At 33.9% G+C, this 23,002-nt stretch overlaps 1 long non-coding RNA gene across 1 annotated transcript in view; it reads right to left on the bottom strand.

Annotated features, from left to right (window-relative positions):
* Positions 1-560: 560 nt before the first annotated feature.
* LOC134470573 (uncharacterized) overlaps positions 561-23,002 on the bottom strand; it is a 159,787-nt gene continuing 137,345 nt past the window's right edge. Inside the window, exons 2-3 of the long non-coding RNA XR_010039513.1 lie at positions 4,753-4,814; positions 561-809 (exon numbers count right to left, since the gene is read on the bottom strand). This is a non-coding gene — a long non-coding RNA (uncharacterized LOC134470573). The remainder of the gene's footprint in view (positions 810-4,752; positions 4,815-23,002) is intronic.

The following is a 23,002-nucleotide window of genomic DNA, read 5'->3' as shown; positions in this document are numbered from 1 at the left end:
CCTATAATTCCTCACTTCTACACTCAGCAATTGTATGCTTGGCTGCTGGTTCTCAAACAACACCCACCAATTTACCACGGGTGAGCAACTCCCCGGAGACAGCCACTGAGCCAGGCTCATGTGGATTTTCTCCCCTCTTTGTGTGGGTTCATGACCCTTTCACGTCTTTTGGACAGCCCAAACCTAGGCCCTCACGTTTTTTCCAGAGCTTTTGGGGCTTTCTAGGCAAACTGATATCCACTCTGGACAGCCCACACTGAGAGACCCTCACTTTAAAGCTTTTTACCTATGCTTCAAGAATGTGCACCTTTCCCGCCAGCTTCCCTGTCCCTTTGTCTCCTCCAGGATCCCTCCCCCTCCCTGCACTTAAAGAGATAACAGTCTTCCTTTGTAGCCTTTTGGACCCCCAACCACGCTGCCAGCGTCAATTTGTTTCCCAGCGCGGCTTCCCCTCCCCCCACTGCGCTGCCAGCTTCCTTTTGTTTCCCATGCACGCCAACCCATCCCCTGCTGCCGAGATTAAAATGAGACCAGACAGTAAGAGATTCACATAAAACTGCTTTAGATTTTAAACAGCTTTTTTCTTTTCACTCTCACATCATGTCCCAATTCTATGGGCCCCACAGTTTCAGTTCCTGGTCCAGCCCGTTCTGCGCTGCGCCGGCTCATTCGTGCCGGTGCTGGCTCATTCCGCCGCTGAGAGATACCCATGAGACTGTCCACACCACGGGTTCGGCTTTTGGTGCCACGCCCTCGCAAACACATCGGCTCCTACAGGTTGCCACTCGCTGGGTGCCGGTCTTGTGCCTCTGGAAGCAGAGCCCACTTGGCCTCAGGCTATGCATCTCCCGCCGCCGCCGCCCCACCCCTCCAGGGCGCCAGAAGCGAGCTGCTGCTGCCGCCATCCATCTGTGGCGCCAGGCACCACCTCTGGCCACCACTACAGGCCTCCAAGCCCCACCCCCATGGGTGGTCGAAGCTGAAATACATTATCTTAGCATGTCATAGCAGCATCTAGGTGGGATCTCTGCCCGCCCCTGAGTGCTTTGTCCCAGCGTTCGCCCCGCCCACTCTGTGTGTTCCATTTCAGCCCCCCCCCCTGCACACTGTGTGGTGGTGATCACCCTGCCCCAAGCACAACTCTGCTCTCTTCCTACAGACACAGTGTATCTCAAAATTTCAAACTGCCTTAAACACTGAGAGTTTCCAAAGTCTCGTGGCCCTGCTCAAACATTTTTTTTTTATTAAACTCCTACATACTTAATTCTACAGATAAATTTTACTATAGTCCAGATCTCAAACAACAAGGCAAAACTTAACCTTCAAGCTCCACAGAGACCTTGATATGGTTTTTCATATTTTAAATAACACAGTTCTGAGACAGACAAATCTACACAAGGTAAAGCTACCTGCCCCCCCCCCATGGTCCACACTCAAATGCAACAGAAGACATCAAACAAAAAATGCTTTACCCTGGCATTCTTTGAGACCTTACTCCAGGACTGTTGGGCTATCCTGGCCACTAGAGAGTGGCTGGTCCATCCTAACTTGTAGCCCTCACAGGTCACAGGGGCCAACCGCCTTAGTGGGTGTCTGTCTCAGTGTCCAAGTCACATTAAAACTTTCAAGGTAAGACATTCTCTATATTCGTGGACATAAGAGGCCACATATACAGAGTCCTTACTGAGTTTTTAGGCTAATAAATCCTCAATGTCTCATGGAGTATTAAAGGTCAACCTATGCCAGTTACAAACAGGGCCTATTTTATACAGGCCCCAGTCCTAAATCTTAAAATGCTTTTATTCCCTTTTAAACTGCCATCCTGGTTTCGCATCACTCAGGTCCTAGATCTAACATCTCTGCCTTACGACTCACAGGTTTTCATGTTTTGTTATCCACTTTGGTTCTTAATTTCTTACATTCTATTAATGATCATTTTTATAGCAGGACTCTTTAACAGGATTGCCTACAGACTCTGACGTCATATATACCAGAGACAAGCCTTACCTACCTACCTTTTAACTTTTATGCTCTCATATGGGGGAATAAGCACCTCTCATAACTTCACTCCTCCTAATCCCACATTTAATTTTTCAGAATTCTGCCTTGCCATAAAAATATTCCTACCTCAACATCATCCTGATAAAATAACATGTCTAAATCAAAGGCATCTTTCCTTCTACCTCACTTGGGTCCTTAAATATGACAGTGCCATGTCTCCTGATAACATCTTGTCTCTTTGTTTTTTTCTAACATACGTGCATTCATCAGTGAAGTTGTCCTGGCTAAAACACCTGCCACCACCTTCTACCTAGACATCAACTGTCATCCCGTTGACTCCCCTAGACCCCAGTACAGCACCCTCAGCCAGCAGGAAGTAGTTAAAGGGAGAAATCTTTGCCCCTTTTCCTAATAATCATAAGACGGGATATGAAAGGGTTGCTGGCCCAGACCAGACAATATAGCCAGAAAAGCCTCCGCTGGAATTAGGGAGCTCTTGCCTCCCCCACCCCTAGAGATTTACCTGTAACCCTATACCCCCACCCTTAGAAACCTGCCCCTGGCACCAAACATGTGCCAATGAAATACCTGTGCATCTCTAATGGCCTTAAGACACTGCCCTAAGCTTAGGCTACTTATATTCCCCCATGCCACGTATCCAAGGGAGAGATTGCTGGCCCCAGGGTGGAGATGCCATGCCCCATGGGGTCTGGGGTGTCTCTCCCCACATTCCCAAAATAAAGATTACTTATATTTTATACTTCTTATCTTTTCAGCCACCACCGCCACTCCTCCTCCTCCTCTACCCCTTCACAGATCTATCAATACTTATCTAAGCTTTGATTCACTGTCAGCAGTGACCCTTAATTCCTTTGAGAGGTTAATGATCATGATTGTGGTGTCTTAAATTATCCTGGCATTTGGCCAATATTGATTTATAGTTCCAATCAGTGGGCTGGAATGGGGCTGAAAGAGGGCAAATGTTTCCTGTCTTTAGATTCTTATCCAAATTGCATGCAATTGTAAAGAGTATGCTTGTCTTGCTGCAGGCAGCTGAGTTAGTTAGAAATATTATAGGCAGAGAGACAGGGCTAGGTCCTCAAAGGAGCCTGTGCAGATACTTTATAAGTGTAGGGGAGACAGACACCTCTTGCTGTGGGCCAGACCTCCAGACAAAGGATCAAACAAATGCATCTACACCATAGGTACTGAGATTCTAATTACTTCCCTATCACCCTGGAGTCACTATCCTATCCCCCTAGGAAAAGGTCACAATTCTAAGAATGCTCTTCTCTTCCTAGGTGACTTGCTGGCCCATTTGTCCCTAATGTAATCAATTTTACCAGAACTATTAATCTTATTGACTGACTGTAGCTAGTTCTACCTTATACCCATCTGCCTTGTGAGTTCCCAGTTTTCCTCTCACCTTGAACTCATGGTTTTAATCTATAAAAGTCCCTGGAAAAGACAGAGTCTTGGGCAACCCGCTCCAGACCCCTTTGTCTGTCTTCAGACAGAAGCTTTCTTTCCTTCAATAAATATATTCTATGCTTAACCTCCATTGTTCCTAAAATTCATTGTTCGGTTGTAGAGAACAAGAACTCGCGGACATAGTAAGTTGGGAGTTTCATTCCTCTATATCAATGGGTCTTACAGATACTTTAATATATTACTATATTATACAGTTTCTCCACATTTCCATTCTTCTGCAAATGCTATGCTGTTATTTAATAATTGCTAAGGCTTCCAACACTAGGTGTAGTTCTACTTTCAGAAAAACTATAGCTCTGCTTGTCAGCCACTTACATATTCTAAATGAATTATAAAGGTTAAAGATGATTTTGACTTTTTCTCCTTTAGGCTGAGAGAACAGAAATAGGTTGAATTATGAACCTTCTCAGTTAATTTCTTTTCCTTCTTTAACAGTAGTCTGTGAATATCTTCTAGTGCCTCTGACAAACTCTGAAAGAAGTTAAATTCTATATCAAAGCAGCACTTGCCAGATGAATCTCTGAAAGGAAGAGTACGTCATGTACAGAAGCTTTATAGGAAGTGGCTCTCAGAAGGTTCCTCTTGGTCTAGTGTTCACAGTGGGATAAAAGGCCATGGCGTCTGGGCAAAAATGCCAAGTTTAGCTTTGTTATATCCCCAGAGCATTTTGAAACACAAAAATTGAATCCTATCCTGATTTTATTCATTCATTCTCTTCTAAATTATTAAGATGACCAAGTAAGGTTTATATTTTATATTTGAAAGGACTCACACAATGAGAAAACACTTAGAAGCTGGAATTGCATGGACATTTGTGTGTGTGTGTGTACTGTCTTTCAATTGGGTGTCAGGTGAAAATAGTGAGAGGTTTTACATGAAGAATTATATTCTTGGAAAATTTGAATGCATGTGTTTGAAAATATATTCAGATTTCTAGTGGTTTTATTATTAGAAACCAAAAATGGTTTCCTTGCTATAGTTAAAGTCAGACTAGCAGTTTCCACGAGTGACATAAATGTATGGAGAAGGCATACTACTGAGATAGTTTGAGATTGATTCTAGCAAACCTAGAAAAACATTAAGAATGTTAAATAACATTAACTAGCAACTCGAAAGTCAAATGAGGTGAATATTTTTGTTCCTATCTAGTAACAAACTGCACAATCACCACTAGAGGCACTGCTCTTGAGGGAAACAGGAAGTCTGAGAAAGCATGCTCAGGAAGGAAAGGGAAATATAGAAGAGAGTGGTGCAACTTACCTATAGGAAACATTGCTCTCCATTTGCAAGGTTCTTAAATTTTACCGTTATGCTTCAGGCAGCTAATGAAGGAAATGGAAAGTCACATGAGCATTGATGTTTGCTTATTCTTTTGAATAGTAGACCTAAAAGTATGTTAAATCAGAGGGTAAAAAAAATCAGAAACATTTATGATAAGTTGAATAACATTTTATCCCTCATTATCTCTTCTTCTCGAAATTTTATTGAAAATTGATTGTAAGAACACTGTAATTATTTTTGTTTTTTGAAAGCACAGAAGTTTCTCCTAAGAAAACCAGGGCACATGTACTCAAAAGGATATTCCCAAATATGTAGGCCGATGGTCTCTACAGGCTATGTACAATTTTATCAAAACTGAATGTGAATAAGTTCATAATTCCAAAAATTAGAATTCTTATAGGTAGTTAGTTGCTTCCTTCTTTCTTGGAACTCATATTAAAGGTGACATGATATAGTTTGAAATTTCCAGGGGTAAAGATGGAAAACTTCCGTCTTTAGTTTACTGTCATATCTTGGTTTTCTGAGCTTTGATACATTATTTAATTGTGTTTTTCTTTACTTTTTTCAATTGACTGTGACAATACTTATGATATTTAGTTATGTGAAGGTGAGTATACATGAACAGAACTGACAACATTCTCTAGTATATTATTTGTGTCCTCGAAGATCAGAACGTCATATAAATAATACATATTTGATAAACATTATTATAAACAAAGGTGAAAGACTAAAATTTATATCTCTAAATCTTATGTAAATAAAAATTATATACAATTACTTGTATTAGTTTTGTCACGTTTTAATCATCAGCAGTAGTAAATACCTCTGATTGCTTGAAACACTAAAGAACTTAATAAATAGATACCCATTGAGCCCTGAAATCACTGTGAAATTTTCTAATCAGAATGAGGGGCCACAGAAGCCAGTGTGGAAACTTTACTATGGAGTACAGTTGTTCTCAAACCTCTAACTAACCCTAATGCTAGGCTGTCCGAGTGTCTTAGTGTTTCTACAAAATTAACCAGAATGAAAATGTTCTCATCTGTCTCTGCTGATGTTATTCTGAATCTAGTTCTGGGGCTGGTCTGTCTTTCTGAGAACGTCTAATTGCCTGAATCCTAAATTCCAGGGAGAGTGAGGAAGTGAGTACATTGTATATTCTGCATCTGAAATAAGTAATGTGCTCTGTCACCAAGCAAGACATCAGAAATATCTGGAATCTATGACTGAGAGGACTTCAATTAGAACAGGCAAAAATAAAAGTGAAACAGGTCAATGATTAATGACATATGTAGAAAATGTACAGTTATCAAATCAGAGAGTTATGTTTTGGGATTTTTTTTTTCATGTGTACTCTGGAATTCAACTCAGGACCTTGCACTTGCTAGGCAGGTGCTGTGCCACTAAACTATGTCCCTGGTCCAGCCATTGATTTATTTTATTTTATTTTATTTTTGTTCTGTTTCAGTTGTTCTGGAAAAATGCTAGTAGTTTTCCCTCTTATCAAACTGTATTTTAGAATCTATTAATCAACCTACCCCTTTAACCCTGGCATTTAATGATCATTAGTCTATACCTACTTCTCTGAAATCAATGTTTTACTTTTCATATATGACTGACAAAGAATAGTATTTGTTTTATTGTATACTTCTTTTTATGATCTGATTTTCATTAGTAAATTCTCAGCATAATTTATGATTCTGATCTATAATAAAACATCATTTGGGCTTAGATATATAATTATTAGTAACAGAATGTGTCAAGTTCATATAATTGCTTAAAATTTATTTTACATGAACCTTTCTATTAGTAACTATTGAGAGTGACTAACTTCAATTAATTTTGCAAAACGATAATTGAGTAATTTGCATTTCAATGTAGCAGTGGCAGTATTTTGCAGCCTCGTTGACTTTCTCTCATTTACTGTTTCTCTCTTTGAGTGTTTTTAGCAATTGTCAAAATACATATCTCTAGATTCAGTCTGATGAGTACAACCCTTAGGTATTTCTAATACAGTTATTTAGGCATTCTTAGTAATTTGAGAAACAGTAGGTAATAATAAATGGCATCTTTTTTTGTATTGCTATCTAAAATCGAGGAAAAATATTTATGCATTGAGGTCAAAGTGGCAATATATTCTTCAATGAGGAATAAAACCACAAATTCAGCTTTCTATATAGAATCACTAAGTTCCTCTTTATAGAATCACTAATTTCCGCTTTAACATGAAACTCAGTTATAATTTATATTGCTGGAATTGTTGAGATTTCGTAAACATTTTTTATTTAAAGCCTGGGTTTTGGCTCCTTGGCACAAGTGCCTGTCTGATAAGAACAAGGTCATGAGTTTCATCCCCGGTACCAAAAAATTAAAACAAAAGTTTTTTTTCAACTTAAAGTCAGGTATCAGATTTGTATATTGTATTACGTGAAATTATAAATTTTATGTTAAACAGATTAAACTATTTTTGAAAGGCATGTGATTCATGTAGTTTACTCTTACAATTTAATTACATATTAAGTATAGGTTTCTTCCTCACCCTCTCTTATATCAGTGGTATAATGTTTAAACTCTAAACAAATTTGGAATATCATGAGACGGTAAAATTTCAAAGATTCAACCAAATGTTTTCCTTTTGAAGTGTTTAAGTTTCTTTATTTGATATCTTTTCTGAATTTCATAAAATGTCATAGTGAAATAATGAATTATTAATAAGACTGGTTACATTGAAACCAGTATAACATCACTTTATTCTATTTAGCAAACTTTTCTAGCTGTTTTTCTTTATTGTTTTCAAAACACTTCTTCAACATATCCTTTGAAAAGTGATTTCCAAAGGTAAACTGAATTCTTATCTTACACTTTTCCGAGTCTCTGATTTTACTGCCAGTATGTTAGAAATGCCACCAAGAAGGAACTTATCTGAAATGTCTAACACTTCCACTTGGGTGACCAGAGTTTCCCCAAAGTATTAGTGGGTACAGATGGGTTTGTAAGTCTTCTTATCATGTGATAAAACCAGAAATAAAAAGGAACAGTGCATATAGCCAGTAGATTTATAAAACTAGTGGAAAATGTATTTAAAATATGTTCATTTATATCTCAACATCTTAATATTTTAACTACATGCAAACGGTATGTTTTAATATACTCTTTAATAATCAATTATTTGCAAATAAAAAAAAAAACTACTACATATGAAAATGACTGCCTAGGAGGATAATAACGATTTACAATTTGAGAGTTTACAGAAAGTACTGTATACAGGTTTATTTCCCAATTGTCTACATCAACGTATTATTTAATTGAAACAAAATGTTTAGTCTATAACATTTTTAAGGTGCTAGGAGAGCTCCTGGTTTCAAGTAAAATGAATAAAAAATTTTGAATTCTTCTTTACTCAATTTCATTTGTTTTGAAGCTCCTGCCTTGCTATAAGATAAATATTTTACACTTTGAAGCAATACTTTATTTCCAACAACTGGACAAGCTTTCCTTTATTACCACAACAGGAAACATATCTTTGTCAAGAGGGCCAACAAAAAATAAAACAATAAATAGGAGCAGTACAATTCTAGCAACAAACACAGAGTCTTTATTAGAGGAAGAGAAAATAAACATTATGTAATGGCAAATATACAGATTCATGATGAGATTTGAATTTGGTCATGCTATGAATTTAAATATCCTGCAATTTGTATTGCATTATATATGATGCGGCTATTCCTCCTCCACTTCAGCCTAGATTCAGAGAGCACACAGCTGGAAAGAAAATAAAAATTCGTGACTGTGGAGTTAATGCTCAACAGATGTGAAGGTTACAGTTGTTTCACTGATCTTCCAAAGAGAGGCTGCAAAGAATTTGAAACAATTCTAGAAAACAGGACCTCTGGCTGAATCTATCCAAAAACAATTAAAGAGTTGAAATTTATGAAAGCCATTGACAGAGTAAAACTCATTCAACCAAGTAGTTCTAATTCAATAAATTTTCTGGTTAGTTCATTCTCTGATTTTTTTCTCTGTATTTTTTATCTTCTGTTTACTAGTCTTTATTTTGTGTATGTTTAAGCCACCCTTTGATATAGATAGATAGATAGATAGATAGATAGATAGATAGATAGAGATAGAGATATATATGAATTCTACAAATAGTTGATTCTCAGACTATTTTATTAATCTTTTATACTGATCTTAACATTATTGCTAAATAGAAAGCTTACTGAATTATGTTTCTCTTTTAATTTAGTGATTGGAGCATGTAGATTGTGAACGTCTTACAGGACTACTTTCCTTTTGGTTTGCATACATACATGCACTCTCTCTACTCTTTTATTTATTTATTTTGGTACTGGGCATCAACCTCACGACCATGTGCTTTCAAGACAGGGGCTTATGCCGCTGAGCTAAATCCCAGCCCCTGCTCTCTCTATTCTGGGAAATAGATTGAGTCTTCTCCTCTGCTGTACAGTCACATGGACCCAACCCTCATGCTATACAGGTATGAGTTTAACACCAATATATGACACTGGAAACTGAGACAGGTGTAAGTTTAACATGAGTTTAACACAAATATATGACACTGTGGATTGCACAGAGTATGAGTCACATGGTATCTGGCATACCATTGTTGTGCCACCCAATTCTGTTGATATTTGATAACACATTTCTGTAGGAAGTTTTCATTTTGACTTTATATATCTGAAAGCATATAGTTCATGATGAGCATTTCTGTTCTTCTGAATAGTTGATGTAACAAAGATGTACTGCATCTGTCAGAACCATTGGCACATCACAAGTATTTTCTTCCAGTGTTATATATTTTCTGCACCAATAACAAAGTATGTTCCAAAACAATTCATATCTAAACTAACATATTTTATTGGGGCTTTCTATTTCTTCATCATTTGTCCATTTTATACATGTCCTATAGTTTCATATATGATTTGACACAGGTTACTTCTGTATATTAATTAAAGTGACCAATGCTGCCATGAACATGCAAATACGGATAAAAAGAATGAATGAGTCAATAAGCTTGACTTTTAGAAAAATAAACCAGAGTTGACAAACTATTAGCCAAATTCTTCTTAAAGAAGAGAACATGGAGAGAAGACTCATGTTAATAAAAGGAAAAGGCAAAATTACAACAAGCACAACTGAAATCCAGGATAGCTAGAAACTATTTCAAAAATTTATATTCAAATACATTGGGAAATTCAGAAAGATGAATATATTCCTAGACACAAATGCCTCACAAAATGAAATAAAAAATGTATAAAGTCCTTGAAGACTAATAACAAGGAATGAAGGTGATACAATAATAAAAAACTCTACTAACTAAGAAAAACCCAAGACCTGATGAATTTGCCATTTTATTTTACCAGAAATTAGGGATGAACTAATGTCAACACACTTCAAAATTTTCCATGCAATGAAAAGGGAAGTTATACTTCCAAAGTAATTCTATAAAGCCACCATTACCCTAATACCAAACTATATAGGATTCAAAAGTGAGAGAAAACTACAGGCCAACAGTTTGAAGAAAATAGATGCAAAAATCCTCAATATGATTCTTACAAACAGATTCAATAGCACATTAAAAGATTATTCATCATGATCAATTTGGCTTCTCACAAGGAGTGCAAAGATCTTAAGTTATATATAGATTTCACCCTCTGTTATGGCTTGTATTTAGATGTTATCATCCAAAGCCTTATGTACTCATAGGTGGAGGCTTTTTTGAATGTGGCTTGATCTAAGGTGTGTGATACTGGGATTAAGAGTTTCTGAGAACTGAATGAGTTTAGCATAGTTCTGGGGTGGAAAATAGAAGCCCCAACCTGGATACTGATGGTTACAATCAATAGGGATCAAATAGCCTGGGTCAAATATAAAGAGAGGGCAGGCAGGCTTGTTGCTGTTGCCTGCTATTTGCTGCCTTATTCCTGCTATGCCATGAATGTTTCTTCTGTGATGCCCCTCTGCCACAGATCCAGGTCACTGTGCATTGAAACCTTAGACGTCAGCTGATTCCTTTCATGGATCCAGCTGATGGTGAACTGACATGCCTGTAAATTGTGAACTGAAATGAATCTTTCCTCCTTTAACTTGTAGTCGTTGCATCTTTTGTTTTAGTGATGATAAAAGCACCTAAGCCACTTCCAAAGACTCATTTACTCATAGGTGGGGCAGGTTACAAATGATATATTACTAAAAAAGATCTATATATTTAATGCAATGTTTATTATAATATTAAAAATCTTTGTCAAAAACTAAAAGAAAATAACTTTAATATTCAGATGGAATCATAAAATACCGAGAGAGCAATCTTGAGCAAAAAGAAACAAAGCAGCAGGCATCACAAAACTGGATTTCATAATAATCATTTTAAATCTGCATGGTCTAAATATAAACAGTTAAAAGACAATCATTTTCAGAGTTGGGCATGGATGTACACACCAGTAATCCCAACACAATGGGAGGCCAAGAAATGGGGAGGATCAAACATTTCAGATCAAACCAGACAGTTTAGTAAAAGCAGCATCAAAATAAAAAATATAGACTGGGTCCATAGTACATTGTGAAGACCCTAGATTCAGTCTTCAGAACCACAAAACAAGGATCACAGTCATGGAAAGCAAGACCCAATTACATATAACTATAAAAAGTTCATTTTATTTTTAAGTTAATTTTATTGGTTTAAAATGCATACTATTGGTACACATTCATTTTAAATACTAAGATCAGAAAGATTAAAAATAAATGAGAGGAGAAAGAAATATCATTCTAAAGCCAGTTGCTAAATTAGCTATGTTAATTTCTCATAGAGCAGAATTTGGAACAATAAAAAATAGAAATTAAGTGCAGCACTACAAAATGATAGCAATTCTCCAAAAATGCGTAACAATTAGTATCATGTACACCATTAACAGTAGAACTGTTAACTTTTAGTAGTGAATGAATTAATGTATTTTTAGCTTTCTATTTTTGTGGACAAAACACCTACATATACACTTAGAAGAGAAAACATTTATTTTTATTCATCATTTCACAAGTTCCAGTCCATAGTGGGCCGAATTCAAAACAAAAAAATCATAGCAGAGGGATATGGGAGTTGAAAGCTGTTTATTTCATGATGTCTGGAAGAAGGCAGAGAAAAAGAAGACCCAGAACGTAGTGTGAAAAAATACTCTGAAACATGACACACTATAATATCATTTACATAAGCCCGGTATGATAGCACACACCTGTAATCCTAGCTGTCTGGAGGAAGAAGCAGGAGAATTGACATGAACTTGAGCTCACCTGAGTTAAAGGGTGAGACCTTGTTACCAAAAATATTTTTTTGAGATGAAAATGTTTTAGAAATGGAGGTTATTGGTTTCTCAGGGCCAGGAGAGAGGAGGATATGGTCTAAAATGATAGCCTTGAGTTAATACAAGTGTTTTGTATCTTGATCATGTTAGAAAATTCATGAACTTACATATGGTAAAATTTTAATAAAGTAAAACATGTAGCAATACATTATTGTAGGTAATATTAAGTAACACTCAGTTTTACTTAGCCCCAATAAGACTGGGGAATTGTACCAATATCAATCTCCTGGTAATGATGTTTTACTATAGTTTTTGAGGACATTATCATTGAAGGAAATTGACCACTACATGAGATTTCTGTCATATTTCATACAAGTACATATGAATATACAAATATTCAAATAAAGAGGTTAATTTTTAAATAATGTAAAAAATATGAACTTTAAAAACTATGCCTAAAAGTTTGAACCTTTAATGATTGTATGTTATTTCTCTTTATTAATCATTTTTTCAAGTATAGACTCATTTGAGTAAACACAGTGAAGCTTGTTAGACCTAGTATTGTATCTTGTAACTGGAATCTTGTACCGTTCCATAGCTAGAATAGTAAGAAAGTATCTTTATTTTTTATGAAGTATTAGCATTCTAGGAGAAAGAGATAAGAGGAGTTTCCTTCCTTCTTTCAATTTTAATATTTTAAATAATTTTAATGTTGTTGATAATTTTAACATATTTGTAATGCATAATGATTACATGAAACTTTCTTTTTATTTCTGACCCATGAGATGGATGTAAATATCTCTGCCCACGAAACTGTGACAAGACAGTTTGTTAGAAATAGCTTAAACCAGCACCTCTTCAAAGCTCTTGATATTAAAGCATATTTGCTTTCATGCACAGTTTATAATTATTTTTTAATCACCTTAATCTTTGCATTATCTTTTTTGAATATACATATTGTCCCTCACAATACTTACATTGTTTTAGTTGCTGATTGGTTTTGTTGTCATTTGTTTATTCCGATGACGTGGAAAGAGGCCTGGAATGTAATGATTGTTCAAGTATGGTTGAAAAATAGGTGAATGAAATTATTCAAAGCAACTATTTTTTGAAAAAAATATCTTTTATCCATGCATAGAAGATCGTTAAAATATAAACAACATTTCTTTCTTTTCCAATTAAATCAATTCAGAGATTTTGTATGGGAGAGAATTTGAAATCTTATGATTACATTCCTCATTTGACCTATTACATTAAGTGAGCTATATACACTGTCTTCAGGTGTCTTATAATTAGGATGAGGCATGATTGCTTGGCTACTGTGTTAGTTCACGTTCTCCAAAGAAGCAGAACGAGCAGAAGGCATACAAGAATTTTACTAAAAAGAAATGATAATCCTATTGGTTTACAGAAGTTGACAAGTTCCTAGATCTACAGCATGAATCCATATTCCAGGGACACAGGTGAACCAAGGGTTTGGTTCCATGTTGAGTCAGAAGACATGAGAACCAGAATAACTAAAGTATACCTAGTTCAAAGTTCACAAAGTTCAAGCTTTGAAAGAAGTACCACAAGAATTTTCTCTTATTCTGACATGGGGGAACAAAATGAAGTAGAGAAAGAAGGGCCAGCCTTTTCTCTTTAAGGCCTTCATTTGGTTGGATAAGTGCTGTCCACTTAATGGAGGGCTACTTTCTTTACTTAGTGTGCGAATTTAAATGTTAATCCCTACAAAATACAATGATATTCCACTGAATACCTATATAGTTTTTGGTCCGGTGAAGCTGACACATAAAATTAAACACTAAAACAATTTACAAATATCTATCAATTTCTAGCGATGGAGGAAATGAGTATAGGCATGACAGACATGCAGATTCTATAAATTTACAGTTTGATGTTCGAGTATTATCAAAGCAAAACCTGAAAATAAGGTCCTTTGCATTAAGGGAGGATGACCTGACCACAGTTGACAGAGGCTATTCATTGCTTCTTTTATATAGTTGTCTCCATGGAATTAATATACTATTTATTAATTTTCACTTATTTGTGAAAATCCTTTGCAAATTCTTGTGTTCTACCTTAACATTTTGGAAAAGCTTATGAGATGCAGTATCAAAAATCATTTTATTTACATTTATCTTCCAACTCATATAGCAGTATTTAGCATTTAAAATCCATCAAAACATATTGGACTTGCTGGGTGTATGATAAAATGATGCAACTAAAACCATCTCCGTACAGGCAAAAGGAAATCAGTTCAAATATTCAGAAAGGTGTTTTTCCTCTCAAAGAAGGATTCATTACCTTAAAAATAAGTCAACAACTAATGCTAAAGTGATCAAATGAAGAAGTTATGAATCCTTTCAAACCAGTTTTCTCCTTTATTATAATATTGATCAGTAACTGTGCACACCTCTGGGTATGCCAAAGTAACTGTTTTTGTTTAAACTAACACTTGATAAGTGAACTTACTCCCTGCTTTGAAATATATCCCTTTGAAAACACTTCTTTCACAGTCCAGACACGAAATCTAACTGGGGTGAAAAGTATTAGTTCTTATTTCAGAAGCTTTTAAAAGCACTCCGAGACTAAAGTGCTTTGTACAGTTCATATGACTCAGAGATGTAGGTCATCAAGAGGTTAGTTTTGTATCTTAGTTGTAAGATACAGAATTGTGAATTGAGACTGATTTATGTAAGCTGTAGTGCAAGTTATGTGTTTATAAGACAGGAGCTTTGACGAAAGAATAAACAATGAATACATATAGTCTATGTTATGGCTTGTGTCTAGATGTCCCCCCAAGATTCTTGCAGTCTTGAAAGGCAGACATTTTGAAGGTGGCTGAATTTAGAGTTTGTGATTGATTCACTCTCTAGGGCAGGGATTGGCAGTGTGAGTGCTGCACCTGCTGTGAAGTGAATAGCCTGCTTACACTACAAAGGAGAAAAGAAAGAGGCTTGTTCCCTGTTTTTTGTTTTTTTTTTTTTTTTTTTTTTTTTTTTTTCCCTTTTGCTCTTGCTTGGTATCTGCCTCTTCCATGAACTGTTGCCCCTCTGACACACCACCCTGCCTTGAAGCTAACTGATTACAGACTGAAACATCCACAATCTGTGACCTAAACAAAACTTCCCTTCCTTAATTTTGAGTGTTGGGTATTTTGTCTTATCAGTGAGAGAAAAGTAAGCAACAACAGCATCTAAAACAAAATTTTATTTGATAATATTTCAGCAAACCTGAGCAAATGCAAAAAATTGAACAAACACAGTTTCTAAAAGAACTCTTTGGGTATGTGCAAAATTTTCGTCTCATTGAAAGCTCCGTTTAGAAGTATTCAGTTTAGTTGACCTAACAGTTGACAAGAGATTATTACTTGCAACCATATATTTGCAAATTAATGTACTTGATAATCAAACAAAATAATTACCATATGAATACTCCATAAAATAGAAAGAAAATAAAGTAGGTTAACAATGACTCTAAAATTTTTTATAAATTATCTAGTCACTTTGTTTTGATGAGACAGAACACTTAAAAGGGGGTAACTTATAAACAATTGTACTATCTCATAATTCTGAGAGTAAGAAACTTCATTATCAATTTACCAGCAGTCTCAATGTCTGAAGAAGGAACAACATTTTCCTTTAAAATGGAACCTTGAATGTCATAACTTCACATAAAAGTAGAAGGTCAAGGAGAAAATGATCACTCCTGAAATACCATTTTATAATGACATTCATGCATTCAGCTCTCAAGGATCCTCCCTCAAAACCTACAAAGACAATTACATTTGAATGTGAGTTATGGAGGAATGAACCTATTACCTTTTTGTTACGTTTTTCATATTTTCCCATTTTACCACAAATACAATGTACCCATATTGTTTCAAGGTGATGGTCATCCTCCTTCCTCAGTGTACAGGTGCTGGGATTTCAGGCCTAGCACCCTTCTTAATTTTTCTTTCTTTATCTTTTGGGAGTGTATATTGAAATGAAATGCCTAAAAGCTACTTTGAATATTTAAGGAAATTATAGAGTCAGCGTGCATTCTCAGGGAAAGGTACATGCTCAGAAAAGATCCAAAAAGGCCTTAAGTATGTATCTAAAATTATTTTCAGAACAGAGATAATCTAAAAAAAAAATCAACTACAAAAGCAAAGATGGCAAACTCTAGGAAAGAAGGATTCTCTAAATTTATGAAATTTATTTAGTTTCAAATTTTAAATGCAATAAAAAACATTATGTAATTAAAACTACCAAGTCAGCAGAAAACATTCACTATATTGACTTAATTGTGGTTATACTAAATATTTTTTAAAGATCTAATGATAATCATTCAATAAAGACAAACATGCATATAAAAGATCAAGGGATGAGAAATAACAAAATTCTATAAAATTAAAACTAAAAATATGCTCTAGGGCTGAGAAATATAGCATTTGAAATGAAAACAGAGTTTCAAGGACACATTTGATTACAGAGAGAAAGGATCCAATAAATTTAAAGGTAAGACAGTACAAATTGTCAAGTATGAGAAGTAAGGAGAGTGAAGGAGTAAAAATACCCAAAAGGATTTTTGAAGCATCATCATTTAGACCAACATTTCCACTGTAGGAGGTCTAGAAAGAGAAGACAAGGAAATGGCACAGAGACATATGTGAAGAAATACTGATCTACACTGATGAATACAAACCTCAGGATGCTCAACACCTTCAAATAGGATGCGCACAGAAACCCAGAATGAAGGATAATATGATCAAACTGTTGATAAATACGAAGAAAAGTTTGAGAACAGCAAACCAGAGTGATTTTTTTTCTCTAAAAGTTTTATGATTTTTTATTAGTACATTTTAATAATATGTAATTTTACTTTTCTTGTGTGGATTTAGTGAATACACATAACATGCATTTTCCCAAATCTCTCTTGCCCCTCCTTGTATATGGAGCCCCTTAACTCTTAAAAAAAGACCTATCTCCTTACTTTATTATTTATCTTTTCTTCTGCTCTTTATTGATAATTGGGGCTTCTCAAATAAGAGAAATCACATGAAAGCTTGTGTATCTGATATATTTCACTTAAAATTATGATCTCAGAAAGTGTCAATTTTTATATAAATGATTCAATTTTATCTTTCTTTATGATAGAATAGTACCCCATTGTTGTAAATACATTTTTTTTATCCATTCACTGTTCTTATGTCAGGATACTGATTAAGATCACTAACAGATTTTTCATCTGAAGATTTAAAGATCATGAAATTATACAAGCTGATGTATTCCAAGCACTGAAGAAAATAAGCTATTTTTTCAAAAATTCTCTATCTAAAAAAACTAACTATCAAAGTAAGAGAGATATTAAGAAATTCCTAAAAAAATTGTTGGTTGAGTTTATTGTTACTATAATTATCTTATAATAAATACTAAAGCATAGTTTCAATTTAACATTAAAAAATATCAGAACACAATCTGAAGACATACAGAGATATGAATAACTCAGTAAAGACAAAAGCTGAGGTAGTTGTAAGAGCCACTGTTATAAAGACAGCTGTGTTTGGACACAGTTTCCATCTTCTAAATGATTTGACAGACTAATATTTTTCAAAATTGTCACTTTAAATGCTAGTATTGAGGTACTTGTGTATTAAAATGATTAATTTATGATTTGGAAAACAATACAAAAAGATGTAACATAACAGCATCAATAACTAAAAGAGGAAAGGAAAGGACTCTTAAAGGAATTCAGTCCTTATATATTATTAAATTTAATCTGAAGTAAATTCACATGCTGTAATTTTAGAGTATAAAATTTAATTCCCACGGTAAACACAAAATATAATTTAAGAATATAAAGAAGAGAAAAGGAAAAATTTGTTTGCAAACAAAAATATATAAATATAAAAATGAAATAAAACATAAAAAATAAAGAAAATAAAATGAGATAAGTAAGTTACTCTCTGTATTTTTTCCAATGAGTTCAGATATCTAAGCAAAAGAGGTGTTGGCAAATAGACTTTTAAAAGAATGATCATAATTTTATATTCCAAAGATACAGACAGTTCAAAAGTTAAAGGAAGAAAATTATTGCATGTGATCATAACCCAAAGAGAGTGAGCATCCCTTCATATACCAGGTAAAATAGACTTTATTATTTTAAAAATATTTGCTAGATGAAGAAAAACATTAGTTATTAATAAGTGATTCAATACACAAGTTAACATAACCATCTAACACTTCACTCTAATCACATCTCTAAAATATACCAAATAAAAAATTGACAGGATTTGAGAAATTAACATTTTTACTATGACTATTGAAAATTTAAATACTCCACTCCCAACAGAGGAAAAAACAACTGGATTAAAAATTAGTAAGGAAACTGAAAACTTGGGACCTACAAAACAGGGTTGTGTAGAAGATTGCACTCATTACAAAGAGCATGCACCATCTTCTGCAGTGCATATGGATATTTTCAAGGAGAGTTTGTAACCTGAGTCATAAATCATTTGAATAGACTTAGAAAACTAGATTTAGGAAAAATATAAATATCTCTTTGACCAAAAAGTAGTGCTGTTACACATTAATATCAAGAAGAAAACTGAAATAGGTATACATAAAAAAAAGTTTCTAGAAATTAATGTGTCAAACAGGAAACTAAAAGTTAAATTGGAACAGACTTACAGATGAGTGAAAACATAATTCAGTGTGCCAAAATTTACAGAATATAATGAAAACATAACCAGAGAAAATTTATAGCTAAAACAATTACACTGAAGATAAAATTTCAGATCAACAACTGAACTTTATACCTTAAACAACTAGAAAAAGAAACAAAGAGTAAACTAACAAAAAAAAAAAAGTCAGGATATTTGACAGCAAAGGTTTTTTTCTACCAGTTTTTTAAAAATTTCATAGCTTTTTAATCTAGTAATTAGAAAAGAATATTGTTATATGTGTCTTTTGCCGTTTTGTATAACAGGCTTTCTATGTTGTAAATCTTTGTGATAACTACAAACATTTGAAAAGAAAAAAAATTAAGAGAAGAAAAAGATGATAAATATTAATTCAAAGACAAAGAAAAGGGAGACTACTCCAACATGTAGCATCTCTTCTTAGGAGAGTTGACAGTGATCTAGGAATCCCTAATCTTAAAAGTCAACAACATTTTTCATTACCACCATCATGGGAACCAAGTCATCAACCACAGTGCATGGATACCAAATTCTCCAAGCATAGCATTTGCATTTGTCACTCTTATTCAGCATAGTTGTGGATGTTCTAACCAGAATAAAAAGGTAAGAAAAACAATTTAGAGACATGCAAAGTGGAAAAGAAAAAGTAACATTTTTTGTGTGAAAATTATATGACTTCTAAATAGAAAACAATAAAACTGTGATACAAACAAAACAAACTTTAGAATTATTAAAGTAATACAATGAATTAGCAGTGTGCAGGCCACACAAAAATTACCTCTAAACACCAACAGTATTCAATCTAAATGGAAATTAGGAAATGAATTTCCTTTCAAATAATATTAAAATGAAAAAAAATTTTAGGAATTAACTAACACAAAATATATGAGAATTTTACAGTGAAATCTCTAAAACATTTCTGAGAGAAATTAAAGAAATAAAACAAAGTTAACCTAGGTTCATGAATTCAAAGATACTATCATTGAAACGTTAATATAATCAGATCTATACATTTAATGCAATTTCTACTAAAATCCCAAAGACTTTTTTTTTCCCAGAAAAAGAAAATCTCGTTCTAAAATTCACATGGAATCTCACAAGATACTGAATAACAAAACTGTCCTGCAAAATAATGTCAAACTGGAATATTTACATTTCCTGTTTTCAAACTTATGATAAAGCAACAGTAATCAAAGTAATATGGTATCAGTATAAAGATAGACATATAGATCAATAGAATAGACTAGAAAGACCAAAAATAAATAATCTCCATAGTGTTGAAGTGATTTTTGACAAGGGTTCTAAGATTAATAAATGAGAAAAATAGTGTTTTTTATAGTGCTTGTGTATGTGCAAGTAGTAAATAACATAATTTACAACAATTAAATATATGGATTCATTAAAATAAAGTAAAGTAAAACAGAAATATGGCTAATCTCCAATTACTAAGTTTAACAATGATGTGTTGGGCTTGAGATCAACAACAGAAGCAAGAAAGCTTTTTGGATGTTAGGAATTTTTAGAAATCTTAAGTATAACACATTATTGATAGATTGAAAAGTCACTTCACAAAATAGGAAAAGTGTGTGCAAATATATATCTGATACGATTAATATATAGAATATATGAAAAACTAAAACAGTAAATAAAGACATGGACAAGAAATACACATTTCACAAATGAATCATAAATATATTAAAATGCTAATTCTTTTCAAAATGCAAATCAAACCTGAAATAATCACCTCACAATGATGCCCCTTTAATTTTTCTTTCATATGTATGTACTTATGGATGCATGTATGTATTTATTTATCTATCATCTATCTGACTTATCTATGAAAATAGCACATGTTGGCAAGATTATAGAGGAATTGAAATCTTTGTGCAATGCGAATAGAAATGTAAAATGCAGTTGTTACTGTAGAAAATGCTGTAGTGTACCTTTCAAAGTTAAAATTAAATTACATCATGATCCAGTATTTTCTATTTTTATGCATACATTGAAAATAAGAGTATCAAATGACATTTGTAAACTCATGCTCATGACAACAATGCTTACAATAATGAAAATGTCACAGTAAATCAATTATATATAATAAAAGATAAGCAGAATTTGTTGTATACATGTAATATCATATTATTCAACCTTGAACAGAAATTTGGATGCTATAACTTAGATAAATGCTAAAGAAATGATGTTAATGGAAATAAGAGAGCTATACAAAGAAAAATTCTGCATGATCCTTGTTTACACGGCATTTAGAGTACTCAAATTTTATGGAAACAGTATACGGCCATTGCCAGGAGCTTGGAAGAGGTCAACAGTGAATTACTGTGTAATGGACACAGAGTTATCACCGACACATTGTATATACTACACACACACACACACACACATACACACACACACACACACACACAAATATGAAGAACAGTAATATTAAAGCCAAGAAAACATTGCATTTGTAGGAATTCTGCTCTTAGGTTCCTAAAATAACACATAGTTTAAAATCAATTTGGTCTTCAGCAAGTTTTTTTCATAAATGATCTCTCATTATTTAATTACTGGGACCTTCATGGTAAAAGAATTTTTTTTCACTGTTTTGTGCATTTCAAGACTTAGATTTAGTCAACGTGGGTTCCACTGTGGTAAAAATTGATGTGAAGAGTATGTGCATATATACAGTATTGAAACACAATTATGTAACCAGTAATTTATACTAGGGATGATACATGAGGCAGATACATGAGGAAATTGAACTTTAGTTTGACTTTATGTTTGTTCATATAGTTGTACTCTTTCTGGCTGTTCATAAGATTTCTGCAGACAGTGCACTTACCATTTTCCAGAAGCACTGAAAAGAAGTTTTATACATATTACATTGAGTTTACAATATTTTTGATCCACTTATTAATCACAAGTGCTGGGATGGTTTTTCTGTGTAGATCTTTCCCTATTTTCTCTTGTGCTCTGCCTCATTATTTCTTTTTCCAACCACAATATGTTTTTTACTTGCATGGTACATAGGTACATAAAATGCAATGCCATAGGAACTTCATACTTCTGCATTGATGGAATATTTAGTGACATAATATGGTCCCTGAGACTTCTTTTATAGTGATAAAGTTCATCATTCAAAGTTTTATAATTGTATACTGCATTTCATATTACATTTCTTCTCTGACTTCTGAATTTTCTATCATACCCTAATAAAAAATGCACATGAACAATAGAATATGCTTTTAAAAATGTATGGTAATTCTCTGGTAATATCTTATGCATATTTTCAGTCACTGTTTCCTTCCAGCAGGTGACTATTATAGGTGCTTCCCTATTAAAATTCAAATTAGGAAGCAAGGTGCAAATTGACTCCTGAATGCCTGCCTTCCATTTTTGCAAATTGTTCATGTTTATAGCTCTCTCCCTTGCTAAATTTTCCTTGACGCTGAATTTTCACACAGAATTACTGTACAAATACAAATGTAGGCGCTCTTAAATGAAAATGTGCACAATTTCTTCATGTTGCCTTTGAAATGTAAACTCTACTGGTAAGCACATTAACTAGAGCAGAAAAAACTAATTAGGAACACCCCTAAATTCTGAGGATGAGCGCTGTAGAGAAGCATAGGTCAGTTTTTGAGGTTCTTAGTATCACATAAGAGATATTTTTTGATGGTGGCAATGTGGTAATCTTACTCCTGAGGCTTTTAGATGTACCCTGACTAAGTTGCTTATGAAAATGTGATTTTTTAGGGCTTTGGGCAAATTCGATTTAAGGAAGGAAGCCATGGAATTTTTGATAGAGCACTGAAGTGACAGGTTAATATTATTGGGAAGACAGTATAGAAATGCAGCTTTTTTCATTTTGTCAATTTTGTCAATAGAATTGGCACTACAGTTATCTCTGGATTAGTCAAAAGTCTGTATACTTTTAAAAAGTGAATATTAAGCAAACTATAACTTGACAGGAAATTTGTTACAAAAAGTATCAGGAGAAGAAGGGCAAAAAGTTTGAACTGAGTAAAAGTTACACATTTTGAAATTTGACTGTTGGAATTTAATGCTATTTTCAAAAAGATTTTGTGATAGAGAGACCTTTAGGAAAATCTCCATAGTATTTGTATGGGAGAGACAGAGACACCTAGCCAAGCAGCTGTAACAGTGCTTATCTCATCAGGGTCAAGTTCCCAGCCCTGGGTAAATTCCACACTCTTGCACTTCT

The sequence above is a fragment of the Cavia porcellus genome, unplaced genomic scaffold, assembly GCF_034190915.1.
Source record: "Cavia porcellus strain 051 isolate PalLab524CR breed Dunkin Hartley unplaced genomic scaffold, mCavPor4.1 scaffold_15, whole genome shotgun sequence".
NCBI classification, from domain to species: Eukaryota; Metazoa; Chordata; class Mammalia; order Rodentia; family Caviidae; genus Cavia; species Cavia porcellus.
The sequence above is the reverse complement of the archived record's forward strand: the minus strand, read 5'-3'. Positions and strand labels throughout refer to the sequence as shown.